At 46.8% G+C, this 14,361-nt stretch overlaps 2 pseudogenes; both read right to left on the reverse strand.

Moving 5' to 3' along the window:
• Positions 1 to 14,361, reverse strand: part of LOC129132018 (uncharacterized) — a 234,639-nt pseudogene that overhangs the window by 51,232 nt on the left and 169,046 nt on the right.
• LOC143695822 (uncharacterized) lies at positions 1,165 to 5,935 on the reverse strand (annotated as a pseudogene).

Consider the following 14,361-nt stretch of genomic DNA (forward strand, 5'->3'; position numbering starts at 1 on the left):
GATGGTAGCTTCAGACGACGACCACTCAGCAGGATTCTGTCCACGGAATTGTGGTAGGATGCAGAAAAGTATCACCAGTGTTATCATGGTTCAGATGATCCTCATGTCCCTCAGGGTTCTTCTGTAAAAGTAAACACAACAGAATCCTGCCACTAAGGGACAGAAAAAGTTAGAATGATGGAATTATCCAGTGTGTATTTATCCGATGCTCTCTCCCTAGAGCATCAGAGGCTACCCATGCATGTTTATTCAGAGGGGTTTTTAGCACTAGTGGTAGTTCCCCTACAGTAGGGAGGTCCACCAGAACAGGTTGTCCAGGGTAATATGCTGGAATCTTGAAATCATCTGGTCTCCCTAGAGAGGCAATTATGCTTGGAGCTCTGGGGCAAAAAACAGTGATTTTGGGACACCCATTTACCCCCCCATCTGTCATTCACACTTTTCACAGCTTCCCATAACTGAACATCCCAATTTCCCTCCTCTGGTTTCAAAAGTCATTCCAAAAGACCACTGGTCCTTTCCACGATCCCGTTAGCTTGAGGGTAGTAAGGGGTATGAAAAGTCCATTTAATTCCTTCATTTTTTGCCAAATCCTGTACAATTCTAGCAGTGAAGTGGGACCCATTATCAGATTGAATTTCCTGTGGTTTTGGGAAAATTCCAAACCATCCCTGCGATGCTTTAACAGTATTATCTCCTGTAGCTCTTTTAAAAGCATTGGCCTGGACCATCCCAGATACAATTTCTACTCCTACCAGCACAAAGTGTTAAACTCCTGACTTCTTAAAGGGGCCAATATAGTCTACCTGCCATGCATCCCATAAGCCTTTACCCTTTCTGAAATGCAGAGGGTCATCTTCCAAAGGATGTCTCTCCAGTCTCCAGTCTGCAATTGCTCACAGGTTGATACGCGTGTTTTACACCTTTCCTTGGTGACAGGCCAATGCTGGGCCAGAGCTTCCTTGTACAAATCTTTCACACCTGTGTGCTGTCTTTTTACATGCAGCCATTCTAATAGTTGATCCCAGTCCTCTGTAATTTGTTCTTTTTCAGGGGACTTAGTCTTGCTAAACCAACAGCTTTATTGTTCCACTCTCCTGCTGGATTTCCATCTGTCTGGTGAAAGGCTGCCCACCCTAACAAAATTTCCTTGGCTTGCGATGTTCAAAATTTCTTGCCACTTTTCCTTTTGCCATACTGGAATTCTGTTAACTTCCCAATCATTTTGCTGCCAAAAAGGAAGCCACTCAGTACATCCTTTATACACAGCATAGGAGTCCGTGTAGATGCAGACAGGAGAGGTATTCTGTACCTCATGTTGGAAAGCACTCCAAACAGCTCTCAGCTCCCCAACCTGAGCACTGCCTTCTCCCTCGGTAATGATTCGTTCACCAGAGGAAATGTGGAGGGCTGCTGCCCTGTATCTCCACACCTTCCCCTCCTGTTTAGCAGAGGCATCAGGGAACCAAGAATTTGCTGATCGTTTGGGGGAGAAAGGAGGGGATACTTTAATTACAGAGGCAGGTTTGTCATGGCTGCTGCCCAAGTTCTCAGTTTCTTGGATCGCTAAATTTTTTACAGCATTTTCTGTTATTGAGAGAATGTTACAGTAATGTTCAATCTGAGCATACCAGTTTGTAACTGAGGCACTTTGGGCCACTGTGTTGGGGACAGGGAGGGAGGTCCCAGTAGTGACTGTCTTAATAACTTTGAAAGGGCCTCTCAAGGCAACTGGTTGTTGTCATGCATTTTTTTCCACTTCTATGAAAGCTAAGCTAACCACAAACAATCCTTTTTCCCAGGTAGTGTATCTTTTCTCAGCATTTTTAAAACCACAGGAATAGAAACCAACAGGACTTGTTGGACCCTCAGGACCCTGCTGCCAAATGTGTACTGACAGCCCTGAGGAGGCAAATCCCCATTCCAGCTGAAAGGGATCTGTGGGATGGACAGGGTCCAGTGCTTGGTGAGCTGTTGCTTCAAAAATCAGCAACTGCAATGCTTCCTCCTGAGAAGGAGTCCAATCCCATTTCACCCCGTTTGCTCAGCAAGTCATGAAGGGGCCTGGCAATTATTGAAAGATCTGGAATATGTTTTCTCCAGAGCACTAATAATCCTAGAGCTTGCTGGAGATCTTTCCTGGATTCAGGCATTTTGATCTGATCTAAAGAGGTTAGGATATCAGGTGGAATACATGTCATACCTCCTTTCCAGCAAATTCCCAAAAACTTCACTTCCTGAGAAGACTTCTGAATTTTCTCTGGGGGCATCTGCAAATCAAGACTTTCTAAGTGAGAGATTATTTTCTGCTGATGTTTCCCTACTACCTCTATTTCACACACACCCCCCCCCCCAGAATGTCATCAATGTATTGATAAACAGCTACGTTGTCAGGTTTGGGTATTTTTTCTAATTCCTGGGCTAAAGTAGGGTGGGCCAAAGTGGGGGAGTGTTTGTAGCCTTGGGGAAGCCTAGTGAAAGTGTATTGCTGTCCTTTCCATGTGAAGGAAAAACGGTCCATATCTTCTGGCTGTATGGGTATCATAAAAAACATGTCTTTGACATCTATAGTTGCCATGATTGAGTGAGCTTTTTCTTGAATTGATGTCATTAATTCAGCCAAATTTGGGACTGCTGCTGTAAGAGGGTCTGTGTTGGCATTAAGTCTACTGTCAGCCTCCACTTCTCATTGGGTTTCCAAACTGGCCACACTGGCAAGTTGAAAAGAGAATGGGTATTGACTATTACTCCTTGGTCTCACAAGTCCTGTATAACCAGTTGATGCCCTCTTTGGCACCAGAAGGTAGAGGGTATTGTTTTACATGAGTAATTTTGCTAGACAGGGAGGAGGATGCAGCTTGGAGCAGTCTAATGTTAAGACGTGGCACGCCAAATGACCACAGGAATCCCTCAGAATCTTCCCACTGCCTCCCAGCAATAACATCCATCCCTAATAAATTGTTTGGAATATCCCCAATTTTGACAACTAATTGATTCTCCTCTCCATGGAGCATGAGTTTTACTAAGGCCACATTCATAGATTCTGTAGTTCCTAGGGCATTTAAAACATAACATGGTTTCTTTGTTGGAACAATTCTACACTTCTGGGCATCCTTTTTGTTAGTGCAGAGATTTGTGCCCCAGTGTCAATCAGAAAGGTTACAAGTGCCTGTTTGAGGCCTGTGATAGCTGTGATCAATATATCTCCTGATTTATGTTTAGTGAGCATTCTCAGATACATCCATGCTCCAGCCCTTTGCTCACCTATAAGGGATGGAGAGCCTAGTTTCTCTGGTTCTGTGTTTGCTTTGGCTCACATCCTAAATTCTGAGGGAGAGGCTGGGAGAGGGTTTCTTTTGGCTCACTGGCTGGATTCTGAGAAGGGAGGGGTGCACTGGGTTGAACTGATAAATTCGGTTTCTGATAGTGCCAATTAGTTATTATTTTCTGTAATTTATCAAGGGGCAAACCATCCATCACCTCTCTGGGGACCCCCCTTTTAACTTCCAACAACCACCAATGGTGGTGGTTAGAGATCTGTTTTCCCTTCCCTAAATTTTCACCGTGAGGAGCCCTGATAAACCAAACACCGTTTGTTTTTTCTGATTTCTCCTCCAGGGTTTTTACAGGTCCATATCATCTACTGTAATTAATCAAATCTACTGCAACCTCGCTCCATGTCCAAACTTTACGGCTACTGGCAGGTGAATCAGATTGAGAAGTTGGGGGTTGTGAGGGGATGGAGTATGGAGTGAAACCAGGATCAGTAGATTCAGTTTGGTCAGTGGGGTTACCAAGGAATCTGTCTAGTCTCTCTATGGGACCCAAGGCCATTATGGTTTTCTGTAAAGTAATTGCTGTAGGTTTAGGAAGCCCTCAAATTAAAGGAGTCATAATTTCAGGCTTTACAGGTAATTGCATTGGTGACTGAAAACCAGGAATCAACCTTTTTCATGAATCATTTGCAGGCAGGTGGCTTTGTGGGCGCTTTCCAAAAGCTGGTCGGGGGCACTGACTATAGCTAAAGGGTCTCCCCTTTCCAAAGGATTAATTCCCCCGGCCCAGAAAGGCACACATTGTGTCAGGGACCACGTGTCACGCTTATCTCCTGTTGTTAGGAAAACTCCATGTCCCCAGTACCTACTGGCCTCCTGCTCAGTTAATTTAATTTGATCTTCACCAGTGAGGGACACTTGGAAGACATATTCTATCTCCGATTCTTGTGGGAGGCGCCCAAATCCTTTCTTCAGCTTAGTCAATTTGGTAGTGCTGAATGGTATTTGTTTAGTTGTGATATGTGGTTCAAAATCTTCATCATTAATATAATTATATTCTGTTTTAACCAAGGGTCTCAAATGAGGGCAGCAGTTTTCTCCACAGTTTTTTTACTGCCTCTAGTTCCTTATGGGGATAAATCTGTTTAATGTGAGGAGTGTCTTTTCCTCTGCCTGTGTTGAGGAATCAGCATTCAGTGAATTCTTAACATGTTCCTCTCTAAGGGCAGCTTGTAACAGATGGATCTCATTCCTTTCTTCATTTAATTTTTTTGCCAAATTTCAACTAGGTTTGAAGGGAGTCCATTATAGCTTTTTCCTCACTTCTTCACTTTAAGAGAGTTTTTATAGCTGCTGTGAGACAAGCTCCCACAACTGAGCAGAGAATAGTTTTATTTTTGCCCAGTTTAAATTTTGTTTCATGTTGTAAAGAACATACTCTATCAATAACATTTTCCAAATTAAATCAGTTACTTTGTGCCCGTTCTTCTCCTCCGGGAGAAGGTTTGGCATTGTGTTTGGCTCGTAGAGCATAAAATTCAGCTTCAACTTTTGCGCTGAGGTTTTCCGTCATTTTGTGAAGGGACCAAAACCATGACAGGGAGGTGTAGACTTAAGGCACACAACCACACAGCCTCTGCTGTGTTTCCCTTGCTTCCCTGGGTGGGTGAAGAGACTAAATGTGCCTGGGAGGTTCTACTCAGTTACTTCAAGTAGTCCCTTCACTTCCCAGGCAGTCCAGATTCACACATACACAAAAACAGTTTCCCTTTTGCACTAAGAGATCTTTTGTGAAATTCTGAAGACAGAACCCTCAATTGAGTATGGGGGTGCTTTTCACCTAGGCATGTGCAGTTTGTGGGAAATTTGAGTCACTCCTTTTCCTTTTTAGACAACCGCTCACCCCTTTCAGGGTATCGGGCTCGGTGCTGCTGGAGAGAAACATCCTTCCCCTGTTACAGACTACACACAACCCTGCAAACCCCTCTGTCTGTCAGAATCCTGTCCATGACGCCAATTTAATGTCACGATCCACTCGTACAAGTGGGGTTGTGATGGTTCATTAACTGATCTCAGAGTGCAAAAACAACAGAGAGGGGATTTCAGTCTTGATCAAAACAAATGCACCTTTTATTGAGTGCCCACAGCAGAAGCAATAGAAGGATTAGAAAGGAGATAAAGGATAGAGGGAGAGAGAAGAAGACAGGGGTGGGAATAGCTACCAATGGAGAGACAAAATCCTCGTGGTCCAGCCAATAGATCCATCTTGTCACGTTGGGGAGAATCTCAAATTCTTTGCATAACTCATGGGTTTTTTATAGTCATCCACCAAGGGGAGAACAGATAAAAGACAATGGAGAATAAGTCTATTGAAAATGAGTACAGAAAGTCCATGTTCCAAAACAGGACAAATCAATCTCAGCGGTGAGCGAGACCCATTGTTTCAGGATTGGTGTCTATGAGAAACCAGTCTTGGTGCAGCAAACACACCTGCAGGCAACACTTGGCAAACATCCCACTTCAGTCAGGCCAGCGCCCCTGTGTTAGAATTTTAAGGGTCTCAGTCTCAGTCCTTGGGAGGGGGCTTCCCTTACAGCAGTTGTGAGGCAGATGAGGGATCTTCTATGGGGGGATCACCAGAGTTACCCCAGAAAGTTCATCTGGCCAAGAGGTGGGGAAATTCATGGGCCATTGTGATGAGCAGGGATTGTGAAGCAGGTGTAAGTGTACAGAGCAAGCCGCTCCCTGTCAGCCCCTGCTCAAAGCAGTTGTAACGTGGGGGCACAGCAAGCACAGCTGCAAACAATCACTTGGCGAGCATCCACCCCAACCAGGCCAGAACTCCAGCCAGGGTCTTCAGGGGCATCCTCTCTGTCCTTGTGACGGTCGTGAGGCAAATGAGGGAAACTTCAGACCATCTCTTACAGCAGTTTACTTTATCTCTTCCTCAACAATCCCCTCCTCTGGGAGATATCTTCTGTTATTGGGCCATTGAGTGTCACTGCATGAGTGATGAAAAATTCATCATCCCATTGTGAGATGCTCCGGCCAGAGGGAGGAGCCAAGCATTCCTACCTGGATATAATTTGACATTTGGAAGAAGAGAGACAGCCTTTTCCCACTGGATTCCCAGAGGAGCAGCTTTCTTTTCCATTGCATTCCCAGAGGAAGTCCAGGCCCATCTACGCCACCACTGGACCTTCAGAGGAAAACTCCACCCTTCTACAGGATCACTGCTTCAACAGAACCACACCTGTCACTGCAGGAGCACTGCAGCCACCATTTAATAGGACTGCTACCACCACTGTGACCCACAGGGTGTCAGGTCATATTCTGACTCTGCCAGTGGGGCTTTTTTGTTTGTACTATTGCATTTGTATTTTTAGTTTTCCTCGTAAATAACTGTTATTCTTATTCCCATATCTTTGCTCGAGAGCTTTTTAATTTCAAAATTATAATAATTCAGAGGGAGGGGGTTTACATTTTCCATTTCACAGGAAGCTCCTGCCTTCCTTAGCAGACACCTGTCTTCAAACCAAGACAGAATGCCATCCATATAATGTAGGATAATGGCATCTGGGAGAGTCCTTTGGATGGGAGATAGGACAAGGGCCATGTACCACTGGCATATATAGGGGAGTTTTTCTCACTTTGGGGGAGGACTCACTGGTGGTACCGCTTCAGAGGTGCCTGTCTGTTCAGGGAGGGGATGGAAAAGGTGAATCTGGGAGCATCTTGAGGATGGAGGGGGATGTTGAAAAAGCAGTCTTTGATATCAACGACCACCAGTCTCGAGTCACAAGGAAGCAAGGACGGAGAAGGAAGGCTGCAAGGGACCCATGTCCTCAATGACCTTGTTAATTTTACAAAGGTCATGGAGGAGTGTCCACCTGTCCTTGCCAGGTTTTTTGAGAACAAAGACAGGGGAGTTCCAAGGGCTGTTGGAAGGTACAATGTGGCCCTTGGAGAGCTGCTCCTCCACTAGAAGCTCGAGGGTATGTAATTTCTCTGTTGAGAGGGGCCACTGATCCACCCACGGTGGGGTGTCAGTCTTCCAGGTGATTGTGGGGTGGTGCACTCTGCAGTGGCCCCAAATAGAAATCCCGGGACGGAGGTGGAATATCAAGTCAAGCTCCCCACTGGGACAACAGGTCCCTGGCCCACAGGGTGGTGAGTGCCCTGACTACAAATGGCCTGATGGTGGCAGTTTGGCCCTCCAGTCCCTCTGTTGTGATAATACGCTCGCTCCTCATGGAGATGGCGGCTCCTCCAATCACTGAGGTGACTCCAGTGACAGGAGTCAGCTCCGGGTTCAGGGGCCATTGAGGTTGTGTAATGATAGTAACATTGGCCCCTGTGTCCACCATCCCTTGTAGGTGGATGTCATTACCTTTATTCAAATGACTGCACTTTATAAGGGGCTTGTCTTGGCCCATGATTTCAACCCAGAATGCCATTGGGTGCTCTGGGATATTGTCTATGCTTAATGGCAATAAAAAGGCTTGGGCGATCACAGTCTCTCTGTGCAGGAAGTGTGGTGGTTTTGTGCAGCAGAAAGTGACTGTGATTTCGTCACTTGGCCCAACAGTTTGTACTTCCACTATAATATGTATTTCATTTGGTCCATGAATACATTACCTATGACCTCCCTTAGAGATTGCCCTTTCCATGGTGTGTTCAGTGGAAGATAATTTGGTGCAGGCCTCATCCATCTGGTTGATTGTAGGTTCTGGGTCTTAATATTGTTTTGCACTCATTGTTTGCCTTTGCCAAGGCCATTTTATTTAGCACTTCCTTCTTGGCCTCTGGGCCTTCTATTTGTCACTCAAGTGCAACTTTAAGTCTGTCTACAAATTTCATGAAAATTTCACTTGCCCTTGTTTAATGTTAGTGAAGCTCTGTGTATGTAGGGTGTCGTCGAGAGTGAGGAGCAGGGATGTCTTTGCAGCAGTGGTGATGCCACTGAGTGCAGCTTCTTGTAAGTCCTTTGCTTGGTCTTGTGGCTTCTGGAAGTCACCTTCTCCTGCCATTTGTTCAAGGGTTAAATTTGGTTTGTTGGCATCTTTTGAATATGTGTCCGCCAGTGATTTGAGATGCCTTTTTTACTGCCTCTCCCACAGCATGTACTCGACCGGGGTGTGAGACTCTGTCCAAAGTTTCTCTCATCTGCCTCACGATCGTCATTGGGGACCACAGAAGAAAAGACCCTTGTCTGAAGTTTCTGGCCCTGTTGGAGAAAGTTACGTGCCAACGGCTCCGAGACCTGAGCACAGTGCTAAGCTATTGTTCACAGGTGTTGTTTGCTGTATGCTGCCCTGAGCCCAATGAAAGAAGAAGGGGGCATCTTGCCTTTTTGCAGCAATAGCCTTGGGAGCTGTCCCACCTCTCAGCCTGGCTGGACTTCTTCTGAGTCTTGGGTGGTCCCCCCACAGAAGACCCTCACCTGTTTTACAACCACCGTGAGAGACAGACTGAGATGTAAGGAGCCTCTCCATCAAAGACCGAGACATGAAACCCCCATGTGAAAAGGCCCCTCTGCTCCTTCCAAGGACTGGGACTGAAACCCCCAGCCCGGGGCAGGTGTGTGGGGGAGGCAAGCTGACCAAAGCCAGATGTTTGCCTGCAGGTTGTGACCGCTGGACCAAGAACACAATGGCTCTCGTTTACTGCTGAGAACATGGACTACCTGTTACATTATTGTATCTGTTTCCCCCCCTCCCTCACAATTTTCAATAGAGTTATCATAATAAAAACCTCTGAGTTAGCGAGAGATTTCAAGATCTCCCCAGACGTGACCTGGTGAACTCCATCGGCTGGACATCAAAGGACTTGGCTGTTCTATGTTTGGTAGCTATATACCTTCCTTTCTCTTCCTCCCTCTTTTCCTTATTTTTCCCTTTTTTCCCCAATTCCTCCCCAATGCATTTGGTTATTCAATAAAGGTGCATTTGTTTTGATTATCACTGCAAACCCCCCTGTGCCGTGTCGGTTTTTTGCACCCTGAGATCAAATCCACGAACAATCACAAAACCCGTTCGTAAGGATGGATTGTGACACGGGGAGAGTAGGCAATTCATGATATTTTTATTTTCATGCACGACCAAGACACGATCAGAGAAGGTGGCTTCCAGAAATTTTTAAGAAATGCAACCCCCAACCATATTCCTTAGCCACTTTGCAGAGCTCCTTCAATTCCCCATAGGGGATCGGCTCCCAGGAATTGATTGCAGTCACCCTTCTGCTGTGTTTACATATACTTGGCAAGCCCACAATCTTTTTGGTGAGCTCTGAGCCCTCCCAGTGGCTTCCCTCTGCAGCTTGGCCCAGTGATCCTCAGACTCAGGACTGGAATCCAAGTCTGCAGAATCCCTACTCTCATCCTCCGAGGAGGATGGAGGGCACTTGATGACTGCATGGGGCCTCTTGGGGCAGCCAGAATCTGCCTGTTTGTGGGCAGCTGTGGAAGCCAATATGGGCTCCTTCTGGTTGCTGTCATCACCACTTCTGGCTCCAATGTTGTGGGAATGGGAATGGGAGGGACCATCAGGAGGAGTCAAGAGAGGAAGGGGTAGGGATGGGGTGCACAATGGGGAGGGGATTCCCGATAGAGAGGGGAAGTCCCAACATGGACACACTTCCTGACACAGAAGGGAGGGGCAGGGCGCGATTACAGGAATAGAGAAAGTGGGAGGAGGGTCAGAGGTGTCATTTTTGGCAGAACAGGGAGGTGACAAAATGGCCATTGCCTTTGTGGGATCAGCACCATTTTGTGGAGAAAGGGCAGAAAAACTTGGAGAGGGAGAAGACAAGATGGCGGGGCTGGCCACATTCCTGGCACCATCTGGGAGAACAGCTGGGGGTAGTAGAACTGGGTATGTGGGCATTGGTAAGAGGGTTAGGAGAGAGTCCAAGGCAGCATGGCCAGTGCTGCCCTGGAGAGGGGACAGAGGACACTGGGAGATGTCAGGGTGACGGTAGCAACCCTGTGCCTGCTGGCAGGATCCATCTCCCAATCCTCCCTGAGGCAGGGAAGAGAGTTTAGGGATGCGAGGGGAGGAACGGGGAGAAGGGGTGTTAAACTGGGGTCCCGAATGTTTCCCAACATTTTCTACAGACTTAGCAATAAGGCCAAAGGATAAAATTTCCCCACTGAAAGATCCCCTTTAACTCAAAGAACATAGAATCTTTTCCCTATATGGTCCCAGAACTCATTAGAATGAATTCCCTCATAACATCAGGAAAATACTTGAACAACCAATGAAGAAAACATTTTAAATCTCCCTTTGAAAAATGAAAATTTTCCCCAACAAGGATTCCTTTAACTTGGGTATAAACTTCCCTCTGTGGGTGGGTCAGTTTGGCTCCCATCCCCACACTTTCTCCCAACATCCAAGAGGAAAAGAAGGCAAAGGAAAGACAAAAAAGGGTGACCCCCAAATATAGTACTCACATGACAGTGGGTCAACAAAACCTCTCCAGGTTGTCCGTCAGCTTCAACCGATCTTCTCGCCTCAAGAAGGTCGCCGGTCACCTGTGCGATTCCCCCAATAAAACTTAGGAGTCTCCTCTGGGAATTGGCTGCTCTGAACATGGCTTAACTTCAGTAGCCAAAAAGCTACTGAAGACACCTCCAGGAATGCTCCGAACAGGTCCCTGTTCAGGCTGCCAGCTGTCACAAGCCACAAGCCCGTTGGTGGTGGAGAGAGAGGCAGCGGAGCCGTGACCTTCCAGAAGTGTCTCCAGTAATGAAGCCGCTCGGTGGCACAGGCACACACACACACACACACACACACACACACACAATCACTGCAGCACACACTTCTCTTGTAGAATCACCAACGACAAAGAAATGGGAAGGGTCTTTGTACGGATTCCAGAGAAGGAGGTTTATTCCAGCCACGCACAAAGGGGTTCAGGGACAAAGACAAAAAGAACAGTGGAAGGTCTGGGTTTAAATACAGGGGACATGGGGGGGCGGAACAGAGCATCAGGGCCAATGGGCTGAGGGCTCAGGGCAGTACAGAGGGGAGATGAGGGGTGGCAGCCAATAGGGTAAAGAGGGTGGGACACTGAGGCAATATGGGGCCAATGGATAAGCAGGGAAGGGAGAACATTCAAGGACATAAATATAAGGAAAAAGGGAGGGAGAGGCCAACAGTCCAACCAGGGAGGTAGAACTGGGTACATTTGCATATACAACAAAGCATCCTGGAAGAGGGTCTGCTCAATTGCCCTGAACAGGGGAGATTTCTCCAACTTGGGGTCTGTCTGTCTGTCCAAAGGCCTATAATGGCCTTTGTTCTGTAGGCCCACCGGCCTCCACAGACACTCAGTGGAAAAAGGGGTTTGAAGCTTTGTTTGTGAAATTTGTGGGACATGCAAACCTGAATATTGCAGCCCTCATGACTGACCACCTGGCCGGAGAAGGAAGCCACTCAGACCCTGTTGGGCAAACCCACATTCCTAGTGAGGCCCTTGAGGGTATTACTGAAGCTGTGCATAGCACATTTTTAAAGGTTCCTGATGCTGTGAGCCACCCAAAAAGTATTTACTTATGTAAAGCAAGGACTGGCGGAGCCTTATATGCAATTCAATGGCTGCTTGAAACAAGCTCTTAAAAGACAAATTGAGAATGACATTGCCAGACAGGTGTTGCTTTCAAAATTAGCTGCTGAAAATGCTAATGAGAATTGTAAAAAACTTCTGAAGTCCTTGTCTAAGGAGGAGCCCACCCTGCTGTAAATGATAGAGGCATGTAACCACCTGTCTGCCTTCAGCATAGGGCAACCGTTACTAATGAACCTTACTGTGGGGGCTGGTATAGCAAATGCCTTTGTGTGGAAGGGGCCAACAGCGGGCCTGTTAGCTAAAGGAGTGAGAAGAAAGGTAAGAAGCAAGAAGTTGATAAGGATTCTCTCCAAGGCTGTAACTAAGGAGACCAAGAAAAGTAAGGAATTGAAGAAAGATGAGAACTTTGCAGCTGGATGAAGTATTTTTAGAAAGTCAGTTGAAGTCACTGTAACTTATTACCAATGATGTTATGTTGATTTATGGTGGCCAATGGTTAGGGTAGAAGAAATATAAACAATTAGAAAGTGTATAAAAGGTCAGCCATATTCGATAATAAAGAGTTGCCATCTGAGACTGCTTGTGCTCTCTGCCTTGTGTCATGACTGCCTTGAAAGCGACATCTGGTGACCCTGATGTGATTCAACACCCTTAAGAACATACTTGATCTGGACCCATACGGGCTCCTAGAGACTGGCAGCCATGACTCACTGGGACGTAGTGGGGGAGGCGGCGTTGGTGCAGCTGAGAATGGCGGGTGGAAGCCACAGGGAAGCCCAGACCTGATTTTCTCCTATCAAGACACCTGGAAGTAGGTGAGCCACCAACTAGTAATAATGGGAAATAATTTATCTAATGAAGAAGAGACTGTTTTGGCTACATGGAAAGTTTTGTTAAGACATAAGGGAATTAATACTTCCGACTATGCCCTTCGTAGTATATTGCTGTGGGCTAAATCACAGGATTTTGGCACTGATCCCGACACAGCATTTAGTGTGAAAGCATGGGAAAAAGTCGGGGACAGACTGTAGGAAGTCATCTGAGTGGGAGATAAAACTGTTGTTGATCTAGCTGTTACCTGGGGATTGCTTTTTGAGGCATTAAAGGAATGGAAAACCGAGCGAGAACAAACAGAGCAGGATGTGGATGAAGAATCGGGGTTGATAACAGAAACTGATGAAGGGGATGAGGCAGAGGGGGCCTCTGATGGGGAACTTGGTGAATCTATCCTTGAAGAAGGTGCAGGTGCCATGCAAGTTACCAGGCAGGCTACCAAAGCTTCCAGGAAAGCTGCCAGAGCTTCTGGGCTGGATGCCAAAGCTTCTGGGAAAGCTGCCAAAGCTTCTGGGAAAACTGCCATAGTATCTCCTTCTCAGACTCCTAAACCTCTTTATGTCACAGCTGCGCAGCAGCTCGCAATGGTGCCTGTATACACCACACCACTGCACCAGGTAGCTGAAATGTCTTTAGCAGAGAGAGAAACCCAGCCATCTGCCCCCCTGCTTCCCTCTGCTCTAGCCCAGCCATCTGCCCCTTTGCTCCCCTCTGAGCTGCATGAACAATCTCCAAGGTCGTGTCCTCCATTACCTGACAGTGACAGCGACAGCGAATCAAGTGATGAGTCGCCCGCAGTAACATCGGAGTTGGGGCAGGGAACTGTTGACAGTTCACCTTCTAATAGCTGTAGCCCTACTGCCCCATGGACTTTGCCCCCATGTCAAGTAACTGGGCTTCCTTGAGAGCCTCAGTGTCCTGGGTTGACTATATGATGCTTTTATCCCCAATTATGTTATGTTGAATAATAGGTTTTGCACCTTATATTATGTTGAATAATAAGTTTTGCACCTTTAAGAGTGTTCCAGAGAGTGAAGCAGCGGGAGAGAAGAAGCAGCAGGTTTTTTTCAGACACCGTACTCACTCCTCCACATTTCTGCCCCTGGACTGTTGTTGTCTGTGGATGGACAGACAGTGGGACAGAGCTCTCTTTTGCTTTTAGTTAGTTTTAGCTAGCTGAGGCAAAGAAGTTCCCTACTGTGGGGACTTTTGTTTTTTGCCCTTTTCCTTGGAGCTCTTGAAACCCGCTCTGGACTGAACACCCAGGGGAGCACGGGCAGCTGCATCTGTGGCCCACCAGGCCGGGCCTGGCCTGCAACATTTCCAGCACCGGAGGGACTGATCAGAGACAGAGTGAGCTGAGCCGCAACCCGGGGAGGGACTTTCTCAGTTTGTCATTTCTTTTGGAGTGGCAAGAGATTTTATTGTTTGATATTGTTAAGGTTTTGTTGTTTAATAGACAGGTTTTTTCCACCTTTCTCCAAGGAGGTATTTTCTCCCAGACCAGTTGTGGGGAGAAGAGCAGATTGGATCTGCTTTCCTACCGGAGCTCCTTTGGGGGATTCTCTCCCAAATTTGCTCTAAACCTGGACACTCAGGAGTTTTGGGAATTTGTTAGGAAGAAAGCAGCTGAAGAAAAGAATTGGGACATGATAGAAAGATTAGGTGCTCCAAGAGTACCTCA

The sequence above is a fragment of the Agelaius phoeniceus genome, chromosome 27 (genome assembly GCF_051311805.1).
Source record: "Agelaius phoeniceus isolate bAgePho1 chromosome 27, bAgePho1.hap1, whole genome shotgun sequence".
Classification (NCBI taxonomy): Eukaryota; Metazoa; Chordata; class Aves; order Passeriformes; family Icteridae; genus Agelaius; species Agelaius phoeniceus.